The sequence below is a fragment of the Mobula birostris genome, chromosome 22 (genome assembly GCF_030028105.1).
Source record: "Mobula birostris isolate sMobBir1 chromosome 22, sMobBir1.hap1, whole genome shotgun sequence".
NCBI lineage: Eukaryota > Metazoa > Chordata > Chondrichthyes > Myliobatiformes > Myliobatidae > Mobula > Mobula birostris.
The window spans coordinates 52,522,742-52,548,191 of record NC_092391.1 but is presented as its reverse complement, the minus strand read 5'-3'; the positions used below and the strand labels follow the sequence as shown (position 1 = coordinate 52,548,191).

Genomic DNA, 25,450 nt, shown 5'->3' with positions numbered 1-25,450 from the left:
GGGTTTTGAAAGAGGTAGCTGAAGAGATTGTGGAGGCATTAATAATAATCTTTCAAAAATCACTAGTGTCTGGAATGATTCCGGAAGACTGGAAAATGGAAAATGTCACTCCATTCTTTAAAAAGGGAAGAAGGCAAAGACAGGAAATATAGGCCAATTAGCCTGACCTCAGTGGTTGGCAAGATGTTAGAATACATTATTACAGAAAAGGTTCTAAAGGGAAATCTTGCCTAACAAACCTGTTGAAATTCGAATAAATTCTTCTCAGGCTTCCAGCCAGGTACGGGTATTAATTTTAAGCGATGCTTCGAGGACAAACATCAGGGATGATGCCTAGGCTCCTCTAGTTCAGTGGTATATACACACCCGTCACCCATCCCTCCTGATCAGTTCGTCCTCAAACAATCAGGTTTCTGCTCTCACCTTGCTCACAATCAAATTCCAGTTCTTACTTAAAACAAGATCTTTGGCTTTGTTCATATTCTTAATCTCTAGTCTTATTTCAATGGCTTCCTCAACCAGACAGTCCTATAAGCCATTGCATTTGTCTATTACCCTGAGCTAGATGAAGATCAGACCATATTTTCTGAGTAATTAATGTGAAAAACCAGGTAATTGCAAAGGGTTCACAAATTTTTTCTTGCAATTGTATATATACCCTCAATGTCCATGTTTCCTAATTGGTCCTCAACCAAGTACATATATGTACTTTGGTAATAAAATTTACCTTGACCTTTGAACTTTAAAATTGCACAAGGAATAGATAAGACAGCGAGTCAAGGTCATTTCCACAATGGAACTGTCTAGTATTTGCATCACTTTAAGATGAAGCAGGGAAGTCTTTTTCTTAAACAGAGAGTGGTATTTGCCTGGGGAGGTGATGGAAGCAGACACAACGGTAACATTTAAGGGGCATTTAGACAGGCACACGAACACCAGGGAACGGATATGGGTGATGTGGGTGGACAGGTTAAGCTTAATTTCAAAGTTCAAAGTAACTTTATTATCAAAGTACATATATGTCACCACATACAACACTGAGATTAATTTTCAAATAGACATACTCAGCAAACCTATAGAATAGTAAATACAACAGGATCAATGAAAGATCAACCAGAGTGCAGAAGACAACAAACTGTGTAAATGCAAATATAAAGAAATAGCAATAAATAATGAGAACATGAGGTAATGAGATAAAGAGTTCTTAGAGTGAGTCATTGGTTGTGGGAACATCTCAATGATGGGACAAGTGAGTGTAGTTATCCCCTTTTCTTCAACAGCCTGGTGGCTGAGGGGTAATAACTGTTCTTGAGCCAGGTGGTGCTAGTCCTGAGGCTCTTGTACCTTCCTACCTGATGGCAAAAGCACTAAGAGAGCATGGCCTGGGTGGTGGGGATGTTAGATGCTGATTTCCTATTGCAGCGTTTCATGATTAGGTGCTTTTTCCTTGATGTATCTGTGATTTGGCATGATGGTTGGCACATACTTTGTGGCCCTGTTCTTGTGCCACTGTTCTGTAATGTGCCAAAATGCACATCATCCAATCTGAAGTTCATTTCCAGTCACAAAGCAGCAGGTGAAGCAGCCATTGTCTGAATGCAGCAACGCAAAACACTTCTGCGTAAAATGACAAGCAACATTCACACCAAATTCACAATATGACCAAGGACATCATCATCAGTACACTGGGAGGGTACACAGTGAATGGCAAGATTCCCAATGTCGCAGATGAATGGGGGCACAGGGTCTAGGTACGTAGCTCTCCAGCAGGTTGAGAGGGTGGCTTACTCGCTTTCACAAATCAAGGCACTGAGTTCAAGGGCCAAGAAGTCACATTGCAGTTTTTAAAACTCTGTTCAGACCAGAAGATATAGGAGCAGAATTGGGCCATTTGATCCATCAAGTCTGCTCCACCATTTCATCGTGGCTGATCCACCTCCATCGCCTGCCTTCTCCCTGTACCCCTTCATGCCCTGACCAATCAAGAACCTACCAACCTCTGCCTCAAATATACCTAATGACTTGGCCTCCACAGTTACTGCAGCAATGAATTCCACACATTCACCACTCTCTGGCTAAAGAAATTCCTCCTCCTCTCCATCCTAAAAGGACATCCCTCTACTCTGAGACTGGCACTCTGGTCTTAGATTCCCTCACCATAGAAACATGCTCTCCACAGCCATTGACGCTGAGGGAAGATTTGAAACAAGTTTCCAGAATTATGCAAGACGGAGAGAGAGTAGGCAGACAGATCCTTTTCAGAGGATGCAGAGGTAGCTTGGAGAACATGCCTAGTAGCAAAGGGCCCATGTTTAAGGTGAGAGGAGTACCAAGGAGATGTGCCGGGCAAGTTGTTTGCTACCCCACAGTGCAGGGGGGCCTGGAATGCACTGCCAGAGGAGGTGGCAGTGACAAATAACATCAGAGTGTTAAGAGACTCTTGGAGGTAGACATTTCTTCTTTCTGTACTTGCACAGTTTGTTGACTCCTGCACTCTGGTTGAATGACATAGTTTGGCGGTCTTCCATTGATTCAGATATGGTTATTATTCTATACATTTATCCAGTATGCCCACAAGAAAATGAATCTCAGGGTTGTACATGGCGACATATAGGTACTTTGATAATAAAGTTAACTTTGAACTTTGAATATGCAGTGAAGGCAGGAGCGAGGTTGGCACAGGGAAGAATAATAAGATCAGTGGAAGTAGGCAGTTCAGCACGGACTAGATGGGCTAAGGGGCCTGATTCTGTACTGTACTTTTCTATTAATCTATAATCTATAATTAGGAGTCATTTGGCACAACGCAGTGGGCCGAAAGGACAGTACTGTTCTACATTTCATGTTCTTCGTATCATGGAAACTTACTAATCACACTCCCGACACTCACAACCAGTGTTTGAAACAAACAGAACTCCCGATACAGTTCCCTACAATCACAGGCTTCAAATCACAAAATCATTCCTCAAACATCACCATCTGCCTTCCATTACCAAGATAATGTTTGATCCAACATACTAAATGACCCTGGGTCCCATGGGCTCTTCCCTCTGTGCCCGTCGACATGCAGAACAGGACACAACTTAGTTACAGAGAAAAGAACAGAACCGTAGACCTGGATGACACCAACAGGAAAGCACCAAGAACTTGATGGGCCAAATAGCCAACTTCAACTTGTTTTGTTTATTTATTAATTAATAAATAGACTCTTCCCGCCCTTTGAGCCACGTCACCCAGCAATCTCTCCATTTAATCTCATCCTAACCACAGGACCAATTAACGTACCAACTGGTACATCTTTGGCTTGTGGGAAGAAACTAGAGCATTCTGAGGAAACCTGTGCAGCCACGGGGAGAATATACAAACTCCTTACAGGCAGCAGCAGGAATTGAACCTGGGTCGCTGGTACTGTAAACATTGCGCTAACCACTACACGACTGCTTCCATATTTAACTATATCAATGCACTAGTTGGAACCTGTACATATGAAATCTAAAAGTAGCTGTATTATTATTTCAATGTTCACCATATTGATCCCTGTTGAATCTACCATCATTCACATCCAGAGCTCTCTCTCACTGACACTTTCATTTAGAGGGCAAAGGACATTTGGAAAGGATCATTAATGATCATTCTACAGACAGTGTAAATATGATTTTTTATTTTTATTGTTTCAAGAACAGAGAAGAGTCTATAGCACATTAAGCCAATGCCGAACCATTTAAAATGCCTAGTTCAATCGACCCACACTGGGACCGTTGCCCTCCATACCCCTCCAATCCATGTACTGTACCTGTCCAAACATCCCTTAAAACGTTGAAATCGACCACTTACACTAGCAGCTGGTGAGAAACAATTTCTTTAGACAGAGGGAGGTGAATCTACAGAATTCATTGCCACGGGCAGCTGTGGAGTCCAAGTCACTGAGTGTATTTAAAGCAGAAGCTGACAGGTTCTTGATTAGTCAGGGGGTCAAAGGCCAGAGAATGGGTTGAGAGAGATAATAAATCAGCCATGATGGAATGGCAGAGCAGACCTGATGGACTGAATGGCCTAATTCTGCTCCTATGTCTTATGATCTTATAGAGGGTTAAAAAGTCACCTATAATGGAATGGCAGAGCAGACTCAATGCCCTGAATGGCCAAATTCTGCCCCATGTCTTATGGTCAAAAATTACGAACGATTAGGTGTTTACAACAGGCTGGGATATCCATGTCCCGGTAAAGTAATTTAACTACTTGTTTAAATAGACTCATTATGGTACAAAGCAAGACTGGATGGCAGAGGGGAAGAAGCTGTTCCTGAATCACTGAGTGTGTGCCTTCAGGCTTCTGTATCTCCTTCCTGATGGTAACAGTGAGAAAAGGGCATGGCCTGGGTGCTGGAGGTCCTTAATAATCGACGCTGCCTTTCTGAGACACCGCTCCCTGAAGATGTCCTGAGTGCTTTGTAGGCTAGTACCCAAGATGGAGCTGACTAGATTTACAAGCCTCTGCAGCTTCTTTCGGTCCTGTGCAGTAGCCCCCCCATACCAGACAGTGATGCAACCTGTCAGAATGCTCTCCAGGGTACAACTATAGAAGATTTTCAGTGTATTTGTTGACATGCCAAATCGCTTCAAACTCCACATAAAGTATAGCCGCTGTCTTGCCTTCTTTATGACTACATCGATATGTTGGGACCAGGTTAGATCCTCAGAGATCTTGACACCCAGGAACTTAAACTGCTCACTCTCCCCACTGCTAATCCCTCTATGAGGATTGGTATGTGTTCTTTCATCTTATCCCTCCTGAAGTCCACAATCAGCTCTTTCATCTTACTGACGTTGAGTGCCAGGTTGTTGCTGCGGCACCATTCCACTAGTTGGCATATCTCACTCCTGTATGCCCTATTGTCACCACCTGAGATTCTACCAACAACAGTTGTATCGTCAGCAAATTTACAGATGGTATTTGAGCTATGCTAATGTGAAAAAGATTCCTAATCCTGTTAATCTTGTCCTGAGACAAATGCGTAGCCAGGTCATGGACCTTATTCGGATTACAGAAAGGGTAGTGAGTTCACAGACGACATCCAGAATACAGAAATGGTAGCAAGGTCACAGACCATATCCAGATTACAGAAATGGTAGCAAGTTAACGAACCGTATCCTGATTACAGAAATGGTAGCAATGTCACAAGCCATATCCAGATTACAGAAATGGTAGCTAGGTCACAAGCCATATCTGGATTACAGAAATGGTAGTGAGGTCACAGACCATATCCCGATTACGGAAAGGGTAGTGACGTCACAGACCGTATCTGGATTACAGAAATGATAGCAAGGTCACAGACTGTATCCAGATTACAGAAATGGTAGCTAGGTCACGGGCCATACCTGGATTACAGAAATGATAGCGAGGTCACAGACTGTATCCAGATTACGGAAATGGTGGCAAGGTCATGGAGCCTCTCTGGATTGCGGAGAGAGCAGCAAGGTCATGGACTGTATCAGGATTACAGAAAAAGTTGTGAGGTCACGGTCCATTGTAGGTGCTATAGCATAGGTATTTGAAATATCCTTAGCCATGGGTGGACGTGCTGGAGGATTACAGGAGTACAGATGTTATGTTGAACTTGTGTAAGACATTGCAAGGCCTGATTTGGAGTATTGTGTGCAGGTCTGGTCACCTACCTACAGGAAAAGCGTAAGTAAGCTTGAAAGAGTATAGAGAAAATTTACAAGGATGTTGTAGGAACTTGAATACCTGGATTAGCTGGAAAGACTGAATAGGTTAGAACTTTATTCCTTGTAATAGAAGACTTAAGAAGAGATTTGATATAGAGGTATACAGAATTATGAGGGGTATAGATAAGGATTATGTGGGCACGTGGCCAAGTGGTTAAGGCATTGGACTAGTGACCTGAAGGTCATGAGTTCGAGCCCCAGCCAAGGCAACTTATTGTGTCCTTGAGCAAGGCACTTAATCACACATTGCTCTGCTACGACACTGGTGCCAAGCTGTATGGGTCCTAATGCCCTTCCCTTGGACAACACTGGTGTCATGGAGAGGGGAGACTTGCAGCATGGGCAACTGCTGGTCTTCCATACAACCTTGCCCAGGCCTGCGTCCTGGAGAGTGAAGACTTTCCAGGCGCAGATCCATGGTCTCACAAGACTAACGGATGTCTAACGGAGGATCTCCCCCTCCCCCTCTCAAATCTCTTACTAACTCTTCCTTCAGTTAGTCCTGACGAAGGGTCTCGGCCTGAAACGTCGACTGTATCTCTTCCTAGAGATGCTGCCTGGCCTGCTGCGTTCACCAGCAACTTTGATGTGTGTTGCTTGATATCTTTATTTATTTATTTATTCATAGATAACTCAAGCAGGCTTCCCCCCTCAGTTTGGGTGAGACTAGCACTAGAAGTAATGGGTTAAGGGTGAAAGGTTAAAAATTTAAGAGGAACCTGAGCAGAAACCTCTTCACTCAGAGTTGTGCAAGTGTGGAACAAGCTGCCAGTGGAAGTGGCTGATACGGGTTCAATTGCAGCATTTGAGAAATTTAGATAGGTACATGGATGAGAGAAATATGGAGGGCTACAGTCTGGGTGAAGGCAGATAGGATTCAGCAGAAGATGAGGCTGGCATAGATTTGTGGGCTGAGGGGCCTGTTGCTGTACTGCAGCATTCTATAACTTTATTGGTCTAAAGCTAATCAGAATCAGAATCAGGTTTATTATCACCGGCATGTGACGTGAAATTTGTTAACTTAGCAACAGCAGTTCAATGCAATATCAGAGACAGAAAAAAAAGTAATAAATAAAACATCACAATAAATAAAGTAAATCAATTATGTATATTGAATAGATTTTTTTAGATGTGCAAAACCAGAAATACTATAAATTTTAAAAAGTGAGCTAGTGCCCAAAGCTTCAATGTCCATTTAGGAATCAGATGGCAGAGGGGAAGAGGCTGTTCCTGAATCACTGAGCGTGCACCTTCAGGCTTCTGTACCTCCTACCTGATGGTAACAGTGAGAAAAGGGCATGCCCTGGGTGCTGGAGGTCCTTAATAATGGAATCTGCCTTTCTGAGACACCGCTCCCTAAAGATGTCCTGGGTACTTTGTAGGCTAGTACCCAAGATGGAGCTGACTAGACTTAAAACCCTCTGCAGTTTCTTTCGGCCCTGTGCAGTAGCCCCTCCATACCAGACAGTGATGCAGCCTATCAGAATGCTCTCCATGGTACAACTATAGAAGTTTTTGAGTGTATTTGCTGACATGTCAAATCTCTTCAAACTCCTAATAAAGTATAGTCGTTGTCTTGCCTTCTTTATAACTACATTAATATGCTGGGACCAGGTAGATTCTCAGAGATCTTGACACCCAGGAACTTGAAGCTGTTCACAGTCTCCACTTCTGATCCCCCAGTACCATGAAGGTACTGGAAGTGAAGACATTGCAAGAGTTGATTAAGTTGAAACACAAGCTCTCATTGTTTAATACTCAGGAGTCCATCATGAAATTTGCACACTTTGTGTGGCTTACAAACAGTGGACCAGAGTGTATTCAGTTATTCTCTTAGAGGTTCCCAACCTGGGGTCCACGGACCTCTTGCTTAATGGCATTGGTTCATGGCATATAAAGAAAGGTTGGGAACCCCTGCTAGTTACAAATATCGTAACTGAAATTTGTACCATCATTTACAAAAGGCTAGTTTTTTTCTTCTTTCGCCAGTCTCTTAGATTTAAACAATCTCCCTCAAAAGATAATTGCCAGGCCTGCTTTTTTGAAACTACGCTCCTAAATTGTGGAATTCAAAGCCTAAAACTATAAGGATGCAGACTTAGTTGACACTTTTAAACTTCAGTTCAAAACCTATTTATTTAACCTTGCTTTCAGATAACATCTTTTATTTTCATGTTTGTACTTCATCAAAATGTAAAGTACTTTGAACTACATTGCCTGTATAAAAATGTTCAGGGCACAAAGGGTCACAGGGAGTGTTTGGTAGCTTTGGGCCTGTACTCACTGGAATTTAGAAGAATGTGGGGGGATCTCACTGAAACATACCGAACATTGAAAGGAGTAGATAGGGTGGATGTGGAGAGGATGTATCCTGTGGTGGGGGTATCAGAATTAGAGGCACGACCTTTTACAACAGAGGTAAAGAGAATTTTTTTTTAGCCAGAGAGTAGTGAATCTGTGGTATGCTCTGCCACAGACTGCAGTGGAGGTCACGTTCGTGGGCATATTTAAGGTGGCAGTTAATAGTTTCCTGATTGGTCAGGGTATTAAAGGATACAGTGAGAAGCTATGTGTATGGGGTTGAGTGGGATCCAAGATCAGCCGTGATGGAATGGCAGCGCAGACTCGATGGGCTGAATGGCCCAACTCTGCTCCTATGTCTTGTGGTCTTATTGCGGCTGAGAAGGAAAATGGATCAGCCATAATGAAAAGATGACTCAGATGTGATGGGCTGAATGGCCTAATTCTATTCCTATATTTTGTAAATAAAGTTATTACCATTCATTCGTTATGTGCTGCATCAAATGACCATGATTGTTCTTGTCAAATGTTTCCACAGAGTGATTTGCCATTCCCTTCTTCTGGGTAATTTTCTGTATAAGATGGGTGACCCCAGTCACCATCGATACTCTTCCAAGGTTGTCTGCCTGACGTCAGTGGTTACGTAACCAGGACTTGTGATACACATCAGCTGCTCGTATGACCATCCACCACCTGCTCCATGGCTTCACGGGTGCCTGATTGGGGGGAGAGGAGAGGTGTGACACCTTGCCAAGTGGGTGACCTGAAAGGTAGAGGCACATCTCCTCCCCATCACCCTATTATTATCACTACATAGGAAAATAAAGGCAATTTTTCTTTTGGGCTACTTTCTCATGATATAATATGGAACACAGAAAATCTTTCATCCCATCAAGTGTCAGCCAGTGCTTTGAGAGATTTCTCCAATTAACCCTATTCTCCATGAATGGCTTCCTCCAATAAACAAAACCTATTTATTTTGAAAACCTCTCACCATCTTGAGGGATGATGTGCTTATGGAAACACTGCTGTCGCTGAAGTGTGATTCAAAGGCTTCAATTACATAGTACAATCTTCCACTTTGTCACCCACACACTTTGGAATTTTGGTATCTGTTGTTTTGCAAAAACAATTTTGCATTAATATCGTGTTTCCAGGACACCTAAGAAAGCTGGAGACGGCTGAGTTTAGCTATTAATTTGCATTCAACAATAATAAAAAAAAGTCACAAATGCCAGACAAGTCAGAGATTCAATAATCTGCTTCAATGATGTTTTTGAGGAAAATTAATTGTTCTGGACGTCAGGGATAATTGTGTACTTGATAAAATACAGATCGTTTTGAGAGAAAATTCAGCACAAGGCAGGGAAACACTCTGTGTCCCCTGGGTAATACGGAATTTGTTTGGCCAATAATGTTTTACACAAAAGGCTACATTCTCAGGTAAGTAATTAAAGGGAACCTGTCTAAATTGTCATTTCGCCTCCTCTCTCATTCAGCTTTCCTGTGACTGTGGTACTGTGTATTATCCCAGAAGCATACAGGTCCACAACAGGACAGGGGCATATCAAACCGCTTCCCAGGTACACACAGATAGAGCTGCCACATGTCCACAGCTCTCAGTGTGTGCACTTTCAAGGACACTAATAGAATGCAGCCTTCCACAAAGGCTCTCTAAAGCTAACATTCCCACCTCCAGGCCCAAAGCTACTCTGAGCAACGATTCCGGCAAACAAATTATTTCAAAAGCAGGCACATTCTCTTCTGTACATACACACAGAGAAGAGGAGAATTTAAAGCATACGATGGATTCTCTTACCTTACAACAGTTGGTTCAACAGAGATCTTGCAAAGGGATGCAAGAGCTTGTTCATTTTAATTGATCCAAGGTTCCTTCAGGTTGTTATGGTCGGGGTTGCTAATAGGGACAAGCTCCCACTACCTGTTAAATACTCCCAATGACATGCATCTCAAATAGACTCTGACAACCAAGTCCTACTCCTGGCTACTAAGCTCCGCAGAACTGTTTCTGCTGATAGGAGAATGGAAAAGGTGGGTTTCTGGTGCCATAAAACCAGTCGCTTCAGGCAGATGGGACTCGATAGCCACGGCTGGCAGCTCATCCAGGAGGACGAAAACTCTAATCTCAAACCTCCATTGCCTTGCAGCTATACCTACTCATGGGGGAGGGTTCGGGAGTAAACCCTGAGAAAAACTGCAGATCTGAAGTCCCTAAGGCAGTCCTACACTGAGTTCAAAGCTGACTGGCAACTCCTGAGATGCCGCTGGTCCCTGCCAATTCTTTGGATTCAGCAGCTGCACAGAGAGGGGGAGCCTACTACTTGGGCAACAGCTTGCCCTCCATATCATACTGCCCCGGCTGATGTATCATATGGACAGCTGGGACACAACATCCATCGCCAACCCTCAACGGAATGCTTCAATATTGATCCAACAAGTTCAAGTTTAACTGTCATTTAACCATACATGAATATACCAGATGAAGCACTGTTCCTCCAGAGCCGAAGTGCAAAACCTATTACCAACAGGACACGGCACATATGGTCATGATCATCTTCATCATCAGGTGCCGTGCCCAGTTTGAGCTTTGACTGCCATGGCCCACACACTCCTGTTTCGGGTCAAGTGGATCAATTCATTGGTATTTATTTCCAGTTCTCTGGCTGCTGTCTCCATCATCATTTGTCTTTGTCTTCCTCTTGCTTTCTTCCCTTCAATCTTTCCCATAATTACCGTGCATTCCAGCTCCTCTTTCCTCATCACATGTCCAATGAAGTTACATTGCCTTTTCATGACCTCATACATTATTTCTCTTTTTGTGTTTGCTTTGTTCATGACATCCTCGTTAGATATTTGTTTTGTCCATGCATCCTCCTCAAAAACCACATCTCTGCTGCTACAATTCGTTTCCTCATGTTACTATTGTCCAACATTCTGAGCAATATAACTGGATAAACGTAACATTTCGGTACTCTGAGGAGGGTTGTCATGCCTAGTTTAGTGTTGGTCAGTATACTCTCCATTCTTGTAAAGGTGTCTTTTGCCATCCCTATTCTTCTTTTGATGTCCATGTCGCACCTGCCATCTGATGTCACCCAGCTTCCTAAGTAGCAAAAGTTCTGTACTTGTTTTATGTCTTCCCCGTTTATTCTCAGCCTGCAGATAGGATTCTCCTTCTTTTTGGATATCACCATACATTCTGTCTTTTTGCAATTGACAGATAGACCCATTTTTGCACTTTCTTCAACAATTATATCAATTAAGTTTTGTAGTTCTTCCTCCGTACTTGCAATTAACACAGTGTCATCTGCATATCTGAAATTAATGATGTTTTCACCGCCAACTTTGATTCCCAAGATGTCTCTTATTTTTTGTAATATTGTTTCACTGTACACATTAAATAAATCAGGGCAGAAAACACACCCTTGTCTAACGCTTGTCTTGATTTTTGTAAACTGACTCACTTCTCCATCTATTCATACAGCGGCAGTTTGTTCCCAGTACAGATTTCTGATTAGGCAGAGGTCTTTAGAATCTAGATCTAGAGTTTTCTGTAATATTTCAAATAACTTATTGTGCTTCACTTTATCAAGTGCTTTTGTGCAGTCGATAAAGCAAACAAATCTTTTTGCACTTGGTCATGATAGCCGAAAGAAATTACCAGTTGTCCAGCAAGGATGGCCCCTAGCCCAGCTGCGAGAGGAGGAGAGCTGGACATGGGGCTAGTAACGATATCCCTTAAAAATCCAGAGCTACAGAAACTCCAAAGACCTCACCCCTGGGAGAGGAGGGGCACACTGAGAAGATGGGCTAAACCTGGGGATAACTGGCGAGCTGCCGTCGGCGGCCTGTGCCCCAGTAGGGGTGTTGGGGCTTAAGAAGTAGTACTGATATGTACTTCACAAGTTACACAGCTTAATGTACTTACAGACATGCTCTATACAGACTGCACAGCATCACCTTGCTTTCAGTTAATTTATTGTTGACAAGCAAACGCCACGGGTAGATTGAAAATGGAAACTTCTCACCGGGCAACTCTTGCAATGACAACGTTTCACAGCGTTTCCCTCATATTATTATTTAGTGCTCATCAGTTTCAGATCAGTGAATAAGACCTAGGATTTGCATCATGTTTCCTTTACTGGAACTTTACGTGATTTATCAACTTGAAATATTAACTGACTCCCTCTTCACAGATATCGCCTGACCTGCTATTTCCACAAGCTTTCATTAGACCGGTCACTGTCTCTATGCTTCAAACCTTCCCCAACAATAAAAACCCACAACAAAACCACAAATCCCTAAATTAGTCTTGACGTAGTCTTCATTGCTACTGCCATCATGAAGGAAATACAGGAGCCAGGTTCAGGAACAGTTATCACCCATAAGACATGGGAGCAGAATTAGGCCATTCAGCCCATTGAGTCCATTCTGTCATTTTATCACAGCTGATTATTTCCTTTTCAACCTCATTCTCCTGCCTTCTGCCTGTAATCTCTCTCTTTCCACTCCCCCCCCCCCCCCATCTCCACACCCTGACTAATCAAGAACCTATCAACCTCTGCCTTAAATGCACCCAGTGACCTGGCCTCCACAGCCATCTGTGGCAATGAATTCGACAGATTCACCACTCTCTAGCTGAAGAAATTTCTGCTCACCTCCGTTCTAAATGGATGTCCTTCTATTCTGAGGTTGTTCCCTCTGGTTCTAGACTTCCCCACTGTAGGAAACATCCTTGTTACATCCACTCTATCTAGTCCTTTCAATGGTCGATAGGTTTCAATGAGATTCTCCCTTTTCTTCTAAATTCTAGCGAGTACAGGCCCAGAACCATCACTCACTCCTCATATGGTAACCCTTCCATTCCTGGAATCATCCTCGTGAACCTCCTCTGAACCTTCTCTAATGCAAGCACATTCTTTCTGAAATATGGGGCACAACTGCTCACAATACTCCAAATAAGGCCTCAAGAATGCCTTGTACAGCCTCTCAACCAGCGTTCACTAATGCCATGGACTCCCTTTCAAGGACTCAACAGCTCATGCTCTCAGTATTATTTATCTGTTATCGCTTGAATTTTTTGTATTTGCAGTTTGTTTCTTTTGCACACTGATTGTCTGTCTCTGGGTGTAGGGTTTCATTGAATCTATCGTATCTCTTTGTTCTACAGTGGATGCCTTCAAGAAAATAGATCCCGGGGTAGTATATGGTGACATATACATACTTTATAATAAATTTACTTTGAACTTTGGAATGCTGACAGAATATTAACAACAGTCACATAAAAATTACCATTTCTAGTCCTCCCCTATTCCCCACAAAGTCAGCGCTCTTGACTATCCCTTCCAGTTTTTACAAAATCATGTGAGGTACTCTGTTGGTTGAGGTCAACCATGAATGTTGCATCCCAGCTGTCTATGTGATACACAAGCCAGGGCAGTACAATATGGAGAGCAAGCTGTTGCCCATGTAGCAGGCTCCCCCTCTCCACACAGCTAATGAATCGAAAGGAATGGCAGATAACACTCCCCATACCATACCGACATCCCCACCACACCCGTACAGAATCGTACTGCACAAACAAAGTCCCTGTACCCTGAAGACAACATCCCCATACAGGACAGATAACGTATCCACAATGTTCAGATAATGTACCTGTATTGTACCAACATTTCATTAGGGAAAAAGATCTCACTGGCTTCTTCATTTCCCAAGGGTAGATAATACTCTCTACATTACAGGTATTGAGAAAATGAGGTGAAGAGTCCTTGAAAGTGAGTCCATAGATTGTGGGGTCATTTCAATGATGGGGTGAGTGAAGTTGAGTGATGTTATCCCTTTTGGTTCAAGGGCCTGATGGTTGAGGGGTAATAACTGTTCCTGAACCCGAGTCCTGGGGTTCCTGTACTTTCTTCCTGATGGCAGCAGCAAGAAGAGACCACATCCTGGGTGATGGGGGTCCCTGGTAATGGATGCTGCTTTCCTGCAACAACACACCACACAGATGTGCTCAATGGTGGGGAGGGCTTTACCCGTGATGGACTGGGCCGAATCCACTGCTTTTTGTAGGCTTACCAGGTACACTAGTCCCTCAATAACTCAATTCTCCCCACATTCTCAATTCCCCGAGATTCCATTACTCACCTAAACACTACCGGCAATTTACAGCAGCCAATTAACCTACTGATCCTGCACAATTTGGGAATGTGGGAGGAAGCCACAGCACCAGGCGAGAATTCATAATCAGAGAGAAAACACACAAACTCCACACAGACAGCCTGGGAGGTTTGAACACGGGTGAAGTCGCTGTGAGGAGCTGGTCTTCCAGCTGTACCACTGACTCCTGGTGAACTAATTTTCAATGTTAGATCGGTTTCTTTCTTTCTTTCTTCCTCTCTCTCTACACCCCCCCCACATATTGTAAACTTCTTTTGATCTACCTGATGCAAAGACACCACGTACTACGGTGAATGGAAATTTAACTCTTTATTAGTAGCAAGCTACCAGAGACAACCCTCCTTAAGCACCCTCTTGGAGGCTGCTTCGGAGATCTCTGGCTTCTGAAGCAAATACAGCTCTTTTTATACACATGCAGTCACGTACACAGATACATGTGGGTTCACCCCTTTAGTTTCTGTACAGATGAGTATTGGTCCTTTCAATATTTTCAGTGAGATCCATCCTCTTTCTTCTAAACCTGGGGTCCACAGACCTCTCAGTTAATGGTAAAGCTCCGTGGCATAAAAAAAGTTGGCAAACCCTGCCCTGAACTCCAGTCAATACAGCCCAGAGCCATCAAATACAAGGTGCTGCTCCTCTCCCCCCACCCCCCAGGGGTAGCTTCACCGTGACACAAGAGGAGGCCATGGACCGACATGTCGGAATAGGAATAGGAATCAGAATTAAAATGTTTGGCCACCAGGAAGATCAGTTTTTGATGGATAGAGTGGAGGTACTCGACAAAGCAGTCCCCAAATTTATGACAGGTCTCACCATTGTAGAGGAGGCCACATCGGGAGCACTGGACACAAGAGACGACCCCAGTAGGTTCACCGGTGAAGTTTGCCTCACCTGAAAGGACTGTTTAGGGCCCTGAATGGAGATGGAGGAGGAGGTGTACGGACAGGTGTCGCACTCAGACCACTTGCAGGAATAAAGGCCAGGAAAGACATTAGCCGGGAAGGACGAATGGACAAGGGAATCATGGAGGGATGAATCCCTGCGGAAACTGAAGAGGGGAGGGAGGAGGTAAAGATATGCTTGTGGTAGCATCCCTTTGGAGATGGCAGAAGCTGCAGAGGATGAAAGAATCAGGGCAGTAGTTGAGGACAAAAGGAACTCACTGTTAAGGCGGCAGGAAGATGGGGAGAGCGCAGGTGTTCGGGAAATGAAGGAGGTATTAATCCCATGCGCCTGCAATCATTCTACACCCCTCTATGCCTTGCTCATTCAAGTACCTGGGATCAAAATCAATTAGAACTCACTGGGGTTGTGAGGCAGCAGGTCGACTAGCTGCTCTACTTCAACCCCAATAAATTCAATAGGAAATTCAGGTTTTAATCCAGAGAGCAACAACCTTGCCCTCAACAGCAGTAAGACCAAAGAGCTGATTGTGGACTTCAGAAAGGGTAAGATGAGTGAACACACACCAGTCCTCATACAGGGATCAGAAGTAGAGAGAGTGAGCAATGTTCCTGAGTGTCAATAGCTCTGAGGATCTGACCTGGGCCCAACATATTGATGTAGCCACAAAGGCAGCAAGACAGCAGCCAATAATTCATTAGGGGTTCAAGGAGATCTGGTATGTCACTGAAGACACACAAATTTCTACAGATGTCTTGTGGAGAGCACTCTAACCGGCTGCATCACCATGTGGTATGGGGTGGGGGCTACTGCACAGGATCGAAGTAAGCTGCAGAGAGTTGTAAAATTAAAACAGCTTCATCATGGACACTAGCCTCCACAGTATCCAAGACATCTTAGGGGAGCCATGCCTCAAAAAAAGTGGCGTCCACCATTGAGGACACCCACCACACAGGTCATGGCCTCTTCTCATTATTACCATCAGGGAGGAGGTACAGGAGCCTGAAGACACACACTCAACCATTCAGGAACAGCTTCTTCCCCTACATTGTACTGCAGCTGCAAAGTTAACAAATCTCACAACATATTCCGGTGGTATGGGACCTGATTTTGATTCTGAGTGGTGAGAATTTGAAAGACAGGATTAACCTCAACTTAAGCAAATATTTAACTTTAAGGGAATGCAAACTGTGCATGAGAGATGAAGGAATGCAAGGAGATGGATGCTCAAATGGAACAAGTACAGAGAGAGCAGATATTTTAAATGACGTGTTTATATGCTGTTCATTTGATGTCTATTTGCTCTGACAACAAGTTTTCATGCATTTGGCCAGTATCCAGGAAGACTAAGAGAACAGCTGGGTCTATTCAAGTAAACAATCGCTTCTGGTTTTACTTTCCTTCTTGAATTATCTGCAGATTTTCTCACTATTGCCCCTCTCAGCAGTAATCACAGGTAACAGGTTATTTCCTGGTGACACAGGAGCAGCAGCACATGCTGCTTCCTGCATAAACAGCAAATTGCTGGAGGAGTATGGCAAATGAGATCCAAAATGTCAACCATCCATCCCTCCCCCTCACAGCCTTTCTTCCTAAATAGATCATCGTCATCATCATTATGTGCCATGTTGTATAACGTAGGCAATCATGGAGAGCATTTTAACTGGCTGCATCACCATCTAGTCTGAAGGGGCTACTGCACAGGATGGAAATGAACTGCTCGTCATAGGCATAGCCTTCCCAGTATCCAGGACATCTACAAGGAGCGATGCCTCAAAAAGGCAGCATCCTCGATTAAGGACCCTCATCACTACGGACAGCCAGCTGGTGGTGTAGTGGCATCAGCACCGTACTTCGGAGCGAAGGCTCCCGAGTTCGAATCCAGCCGGCTTCCTTGCACGCTTTCCATCCCTGCTGGATTGAGCATCAAGCTAGCAATTCAGCCTCGTAAAAATAAGAAAGCCTGCTTAAAAAAAAATGCCATCATGACAGCGTCCCAATGACTCCACTCGGAGCTAAGGGCTTTCTTCTTCTTCATCATCACTAAGGACATGCCTTTTTCTCATCGCTACATCAAGGAGGTGGTACTGGAGCCTGAAGTCAAACACTCAATGATCCAGAAACAGCTTCTTCCTTTCCACTATCAGATTTCTGAATGGACATACTGTAATTATGTAATTCTTACTGTAATTTACAGTTTTTATTATGTTTCGCAAAGCACTGGTGCCCACAAAACAACAGATTTGACAACACGTCAGTGATATGACACCGATTCATCTGTCTTTAATCGAATTGTTGTCTGAGACCTCCCTCACAGCTTTCCTTATTCTTTTTTCTATCCATGACCACTATTGTTCTTGGCAAAGTTTTTCTGCAGAAGTGCTTGCCATTGTCTTCTTCTGAGTAGTGTCTTCACAATATGGGTGACCCCAACCATTACCAATACTCTTCAGAAATTGTCCGTCTGGGTTCAATGGACGCATAACCAGAAAATGTGATATGCACCAGCTACCCATATGACCATCCTGCTCCAATGGCTTCATGTGACCCTGATCCGGGGGATGAGTGCTACACCTTGCCCCATGGTGACCTGCAGGCTAGCGGAGGGAAGGAGCACCTTTCATCTACTTTGGCAGAGATGCATCTCCACCCTGCCATGCACCTGAATACTTATCTCCCTATATAAAACTGATAACTCAGTCTAAAGCAGAGAACCTTACAACAGTAGTGTAGCTATGCATGTTCATTCACATAACGAGAGACTACATTGTATTTATAACTTCGCCATGGACTGTCCCAAGAATGGTTACGGAAGGCAGAGGGTTGGTGGGGGCTAGCAACCCCATCCTGTATAAACCCAGTGCTATAGAAATACCAACAGAAGCTCTAGACCTCATCCCTGGGGGCAAAAGGATCTTCAGAGCTGCACCTTGAAAGACTTAGCCTAAGCCCACTACCCCTACTGGGGCATAAGTAAGTAATGCAATATTTATAAAAGGGATCTTGAGAGATGGGATGTAGATAGTTTTAAATTTAAAAATACACAAGTATAAATTGCCATCTAATTTTTCACTGAAATAAGACAAAAAGACAAAGAAACAGAATTAGACCCATTGAATCTGCTCTGCCATTCCATCATGACTGATTTATTATTCCTGTCAACCCCATTTTCCTGCTTTCTCGCCGTAAGCTTTAATGCCCCTAAGTCAAGAACCCATCAACCTCCACTTTAAGTATACCCAATGGCTTGCCCTCCACAGCCATCTGCAGCAATGAATTCCACAGTCTTCCCAACAGTTCCAACTAGTAATTAATTTTAAAACGGTAATCTTTTCAAAACCTCATTGCTGTTAAAGGACCTTATTTGTGTGCAAATTGATAGCTCCGAACCATGTTGTGATGACTTGGCATCATTGAATCCTATACTAGAGAACAAGGCCCATTTGACCCACCTTATCCATCCACACTGATGCCCACTCACACCAATATCCACCCCCATTAGTCCCATGTGCCTGAATTTGACCTGCCTTTCCTGCCCATAAAGCTGCCTTTTGACATTGTAACTGTTACTGCCTCCATCACCTCCTCATTCTAGATATTCATCATCTTTCATCTGAAGAATTTACCCATCTAATCTTCAATTTTCTCCCCCTTCTCAAGCTCTAGACTCCTGTGCCTGTGAAAAATACTCTTTTCATTCTATCTTTGCCTCCTGAAATTTTAGAAACTGCTCAAGTTAGTTTCCTCTGCCCAGTGAGAATCGACACTGGCTATAAACTCTCTCCTTATACTGAGTGGAAGAGGCCTTTCCAGCACTTCAAGTACTTTGGTGCACTCAGCAACCCACCAATTTAACCCTAACCTAATCACGGGACAATTTACAATGACCAATGAACCTCTGGACTGTGGGAGGGAACTGGAGCACCCAGAAGAAACCCACAAACCCACAGGAAAGAATTTTCCCATTGAATGTTGAAAGGCCTAGATGGACTGGATATAAAGAAAATGTTTCTGTTGGTGGGTGAGTCTAAGACCAGAGGGCATAGCCTCAGAATAGGAGGACGTCCATTTAGAACAGAGATGAGGAAGAATTTCTTTGACAAGAGAGTGGTGAATCTGTGGAATTTGTTGCTGGGTGCATTTAAGGCAGAGGTTGATAGGTTCTTGATTAGTCAGAGGGTGAAAGACTATAGGGGGAAGGCAGGAGAATGGGGTTGAGAGGGAAATGGAACAGCCATGATGAAATAGTGGAGCAGACTCAATGGGCTGAATGGCCTAATTCTGCTCCTATGTCCAATGGGATATACAAACCTGCTTACAGAGGACGCTGGAATTGAACTCTGAACTCCAGCGCCCCAAGCTACAATAGTGTCGCACTAACCACTACATTGCCCTGGCGCCATACTTACACCCCTCCATTCAAGACAGTATCCTGGTCTACCTCTCCTCCACTCTCCTCACTGCTACTACTTCCTTCATGTAGTCCAACAGCCAGAACTGTACACCATTCTCCAAGTGCAGTCTAACCAATGTTCTGTACAGCTGCAACGTGACAACCTAACTCTTATCGTTAACGTCTCAGCCTACGAGTGCAAGAACACCTTTACTATGCTAGCCACCCATATCACCACTTTCAGTGAGCTCTGGACTTGCACACCATCGATGTCCTTTCAAAGTCCCTGCCATTTACTCTCTATCACACCAGAATTTGACCTTAAAAGGTGCATTAGCTGGAATTATGCCGCCACTCCACCCACCTACATTGCAGTGTATCAGGAGACAATCTTCATTACCATCAACACCATGTTGCCTGTAAACGTACTAATCATACCTCCCACATGTTCATCCAAGTATTTTCTATATTTTACTGAGACCCCTGCAGTACATCACTGGTTACAGACATCCAGTCATAAAAGAGCATCTATTCACCACTGTCGTCTGCTTCCTACCACCAGGCTAATTTTGCCTTGGACCCATGTGGCTTAATCTTCTGGACCAGCCCATCTTGTGGGACCTTTCTGAAGTCTATGCAAAGCACATCTACTGCTCTGTCTTCCTCAGCTTTCTTAGTTATCTCCTGAAAAAACGCAATCAGATTTAGAGTCATGGAAAAGTGCAGCAGAGAAGCAGGCCCTTAGGCCCATCTCGTCCATACTGAACCATTTAAATTGCCTACTCCAATTTACCTGCCCCAGAACCATAGCTCTCCATACACCTGCCATCCATGTACTTATCCAAATTTCTCTTAAAGGTTGAAATCCAGTTTACATCCACCACCTGTGGACAACTCATTCCGCTCTCTGAACAAAGAAATTTTCCCTCACGTTTCTGTTAGAACTTGTCACCTTTCACCCTTAACCTATGACCTCTAATTGTAGTCCCACCCAACGTCAGTAAAAAAAGCCTGCCTGCTTTTACCTTATCTATCCCCCTCATTATTGTGTAAACCTCTATCAAATCTCCTCTCAATCTTCTACATTCTAAGGAATAAAGTCCTAACCTATTCAATCTTTCTACATACCTCATCCTCCAGACCTGGCAAAATCCTTGTAAATTTTCTCTGTACTCTTTCAACCTTTTTTTTACATCTTTCCTGTAGGTAGGTGACCAAAATTGAACATAACATTCCAAATTAGGCCTCACCAATGTCTAATATAACTTCAACATTACATTCCATCTCCTGTACTCAATACATTGATTTATGAAGGAAATATGCCATAAGCTTTCTTTACAACCCTATCTATGTGTGATGCCACTTTCAATTAATTAAGGACCTGTATTCGCAGATCCCTTTGTTCGACCACACTCCTCAGTGCCCTGTTCACTGTGTAAGACCTACCCTGGTTGGTTCTACTGAAATGCAAAACCTCACACTTGGCTGCATTAGATTCCATCTGCCATTTGTCAGCCCATTTTTCCAGCAGATGCAGATTCCTCTGCAACCCATGACAGTCTTCCTCGCTGTCCACTACACCCCCAATCTTGGTGTCATGCACAGATTCCGTGATCCAGTTAACCACATTATCAGCCAGATTGTTGATATAGATGACAAACACCACCGTTCCCTGCGGCATTCCACTAGTCACAGGACTCCAGTCAGACAGGCAAACTTCTACAACCACTCTCTGGCTTCTGCCCCAAAGCCAATGTCTAATCCAATTTAGTACCTTTTAGAGCAAAAGGAATATTATAATATAGTTGAATTATATGAAGTTGCTATCTCAAAGTACAGGGGTGGGAAAACACTGCACTTCACTTCCTTTAAAGCCTGAGTGCGCTGGGGGTTTAAACTGAAATCTTTAGGACTGACAGTGATGGGGGCAGAGAAATTAACAAAGCTGCTTCAGTCTCTATTTTATTCCTTTAAATTCAAGTTCGTATTTATGACCTTTAAAACAAATCTGCAGATTCCCCTCACCTATTTATGTCCACGTTCTGAAGCAGAGACTCAGTGTGTAAGCCGGTTTCCCGGAACCACTGATAAGGATGGCTGAGCAGAAAGGGTCGTGCATTCTCCAGGACACAATCAATACGGACCTGTGTGTTTAATGTCACTGTCAATCCCACAATTCACCATATGGCAATGTGTTATAACCAGTGTGTGTTCTAAGATACCTAGCAACAATAACCTGCTTCAGAGTTTATGTCAGGGGGATCTTCTTTTCTTTTTTTTTGTCTTTTTTTTATATTTTTTATTTTACTTTTCCCATCCTCCTCCCCCGGAAACCCAGAAACCATCCAAGAGGCAGATAGCATGCTATTCTAATAACCTTTAACCCCGTCTCCAGATAGCAGCCTCCGCTTACAAAGTAGAACATTATCACCACCAAAAAGACATAACAAAGAATACATAAACAGATTCCAAATATTTTCATATTATGTCTAACAATAGTTAAGACCGAATTAACGACAGCCATCTTAAAGCTATTTAAAATACACAGCCATGTATTCAAAAAAAGGATAAATCCAATCAACTAATATTAAAGACTTACAAATTAAAGAAAAAAAAGTAAATATATATATGTTAAATTTAAAACTAACAACAACAGATCTAAGTGAGTTAGCTAAGTCTGTGTCTGGGCATTCATAAAACATGGAGCGGACTTTAGACGGCATCACAAACAACTCCCGGCTAAGGATCAACTTTTTAAATTGCTTATGAAGTGGACCTAAACTCATTTATAAATTTCCAACCATCTTCTGGAGAGTCAATCTGTTTTAGATGAGCATTGGGTGGAGTAATCATCAGACGAGCCGGATAATGCAGCAACAGGTGAGAGTTAATTTTAAAAAGTTCGCCATCACTTCCCGATATTTAATTCTCTCAGCATAAATCTCTGGGGTAAGATCTTCAACTATATGAATCTTAACTTCGTTATAAATTAGTTTATCCCTTTTCCTTGCATTCCGAAGAATAGCTTCTTTGGTTGTAAAATAATGCAAACACAGAATTACAGGACGTGGTTTAGTTTCATCTGAAGGCTTAGGATATCAAATTTGGTAGGCTCTGTCCAATATTGGACAGGCTTCGAGAATGTCACTAGGGGATCCTGATTCCATGATTAATCAAGAACTATCAACTTCCGCTTTAAATATACACCCAATGACACAGGTGTCTGTGGCAATGAATTCCAGAGTCTTCCCAACAGTTCCAATCAATATTTAATATAAAAATGGTGATCTGCTCAAAGCCTCATTGCTGTTGTAGGACCTCGCCGTGTGCAAACTGATAGCTAACTCATACATCACAATTCCGAAAGGATCTTGTTGAACCAGATAGTGACGACTTGCCATCGTAGAACCCTAAAGGGTAGAAACAGGCCCTTTTGACCCAGCTCATTCATCCCATTGCCCATCCCTGCCTATGCACATCCATTACCCTGTGCTTTCGACCACCAAGCTAATTTTGCCTCAAACCCATGTGCCTTAACCTTCTAGACCAGTCCATCATGTGAGACCTTGTCAAAAAGCCTTCCTGAAGTCCATGCAAAGCTCATCTACTGCCCTGCCTGTATCAGTTTTCTTACTTATCTCCTGAAAACACAATCAGATGTGAGATGTGATCTTCCCTGTACAAAACCACGCCGACTGCTCTTACCTTCATCAACAACCTCCCCGTCACTCACTAGTCCGTAACATTCTCCCTACCACTCTTTCTAAACACGAGAAACCCTCCACTTCCTCCTTACCGATGCAGACTTGCTTCAGAATATGAAGACACTTCTTCCCTGAATTCTCTGACCCCCCCCCCCTCTTTTCTCTCTGGTGAATACTGATTGAGGAACCTACTCATATCCATTTGACAAGTACATGGATAGGCAAGGTTTAGAGCAGGGTTTCCCAACCTGAGTCCTCGGACACCTTGCTTAATGATATTGGTCCACCACACAGAAAAAGGTTGGGAATCCCTGGTTTAGAGGGAATATGAGCTAAACACAGGCAGTCGTGACTAGCTCAGATGGGGGCCTTGGTCAGCACAAAGCAGTTGGGCCAAAAGGCCTGTATCAAACTCCATCTATAAATTTGCTGAAGACACAACTATCTCTGGCAGAATTACAGACTGTGATGAGAAGGCATAGGAGCGCAATATATCAGCTAGTTGAGTGGTGTCACAGCAACAACTGTGCACTCAACATCGGTAAGGCCAAAGAATTGTTTGTGGACGTCACAAAGTGTAAGATGACGGAACACTCATTAGTCCTCAGAGGAATCAGTGAAAAAGGTGAGCAATTTAAAGTTCCTGGGCCCAATATATCAATGCAGCTACACACAGCAGCTAAATTTCAGAAGATTTGGTATGTCACCTAAGACACAGATTTTGACAGATGTGTTATGGACAGCATTCTAACTGGCTGCATCACAGTTTGGTAAGAGTGGGCGGGGGGGCACTGCATAGTTTCAAAGTAAGCTGCAGAGAGTTGTAAACTCAGTCAGCTCCATCATGGGCACTAGGCTTCCCAGCATCCAGGACATCTTCAAGGAGCGATGGCTCAAAAAGGCATTAAGGGTCCCCATCGCCCAGGATATGCCTTGTCCTCATTGCTATCATCAGGGAGGAGGTACAGGAGCCTGAAGATATACTCTTGCTGATTCAGGAACAGTTCTTCCCTTCTGCCATCAGATTTCTGAATAGACATTGAACCCATAAACACTACCTTACTTTTTTTTTTGCTTTCATTTAGTATAATATATATAAAATTTGTAATTTTATTAGTCATAGAAAAGTACAGCACAGAAACAGGCCCTTCAGCTCATATAGTCCATGCCAAAACATTTAAACTGCCTTCTCCCATCAACCTGCACCGGGACCATAGCCCTCCATACCCTTCCCATCCATGTAACTATCCAAACTTATTTTAAATGTTGAAATCGAGCTTGCATGCACCACTTGCACTAGCAGCTCATTCCACACTGTCAACACCCTCTGAGGGAAGAAGTTTCTCCTCTTGTTCTCCTTAAGCTTTTCAACCTTAACCCATGATCTCTGGTTGTAGTCCCAACCAACCTCAGTGAAAAAATCCTGCTTGCATTTACCCTATCTATACCCTTCATAATTTTATATACCTCCATAAAACCTCCCCTCAATCTTCTATGTTCCAAGAAATGAAGTCCTAACCTACTCAACCTTTCCTTATAACTCTGGTCATCTAGACCCGGTAACATCCTTGTAAATTTTCTCTGTACTCTTTCCACCATATTTACATTGTTCCTGTAGGTAGATGACCTTATCTATACCTATATCAAATCGCCTCTCATTGCAATGCATATTAATATGCAAAATATATCTCAGACATATGCCAGTGATAATTAAACCTATTTCAGCCCCAACTTAATAGTACCTTCGTGGTCATTGGGTTTACATCCTAAATCAACTTCTGCGGTTGCACCTTCGATGGCACTGCAGCGTTTGCAGGAAGCTGCTCGCCACCTCCTCCTGATCCGCGACCAGGAGATGAGCGATGAGCAACGCACGCTTGGGTCCTGGCGGCAACACCCACATTCGAGATAGAACTCCTGCTTCTCCCGAAGTGTCGCGGCTGATAGCTCATCTCCTTCACTTATATATATTGAAACTTAACCAAGTAATTTGTGCAAAAGCCAAAGGGTCTCCAGCAGGAATCTTTAAAGGGCAAAGTGGATTGAATGGAAATAAAAAGGAGGGATGATTGCACACAGATTGCGGAGGCGCTGAATTCCCGCACCCAGTGGCGTTGGCGGCTCCGTCTCCGGGGCGGGACTGCTGCCGCTTTGCCCCGTCTCCTAGCAACCGGTCCCGGGCTTGCGTTTGGAAACGTCGCCGTTTGCCGGTATGGGGA

General features: G+C 43.5%; 1 protein-coding gene across 8 annotated transcripts in view; it reads right to left on the bottom strand.

Annotated features, from left to right (window-relative positions):
• Positions 1–25,450, bottom strand: part of pitpnm2 (phosphatidylinositol transfer protein, membrane-associated 2) — a 317,466-nt gene that overhangs the window by 291,661 nt on the left and 355 nt on the right. Inside the window, exon 2 of one of the 8 annotated variants that reach the window (XM_072240756.1) lies at positions 8,508–8,746. The exons of 6 other annotated variants lie outside the window; for them this stretch is intronic. The gene's annotated coding sequence lies outside the window, so the exon portion shown is untranslated. Of the gene's footprint in view, positions 1–8,507; positions 8,747–24,973; positions 25,114–25,450 lie in introns of those variants that run through there. One more of the 8 variants, XM_072240757.1, reaches the window with a different exon arrangement.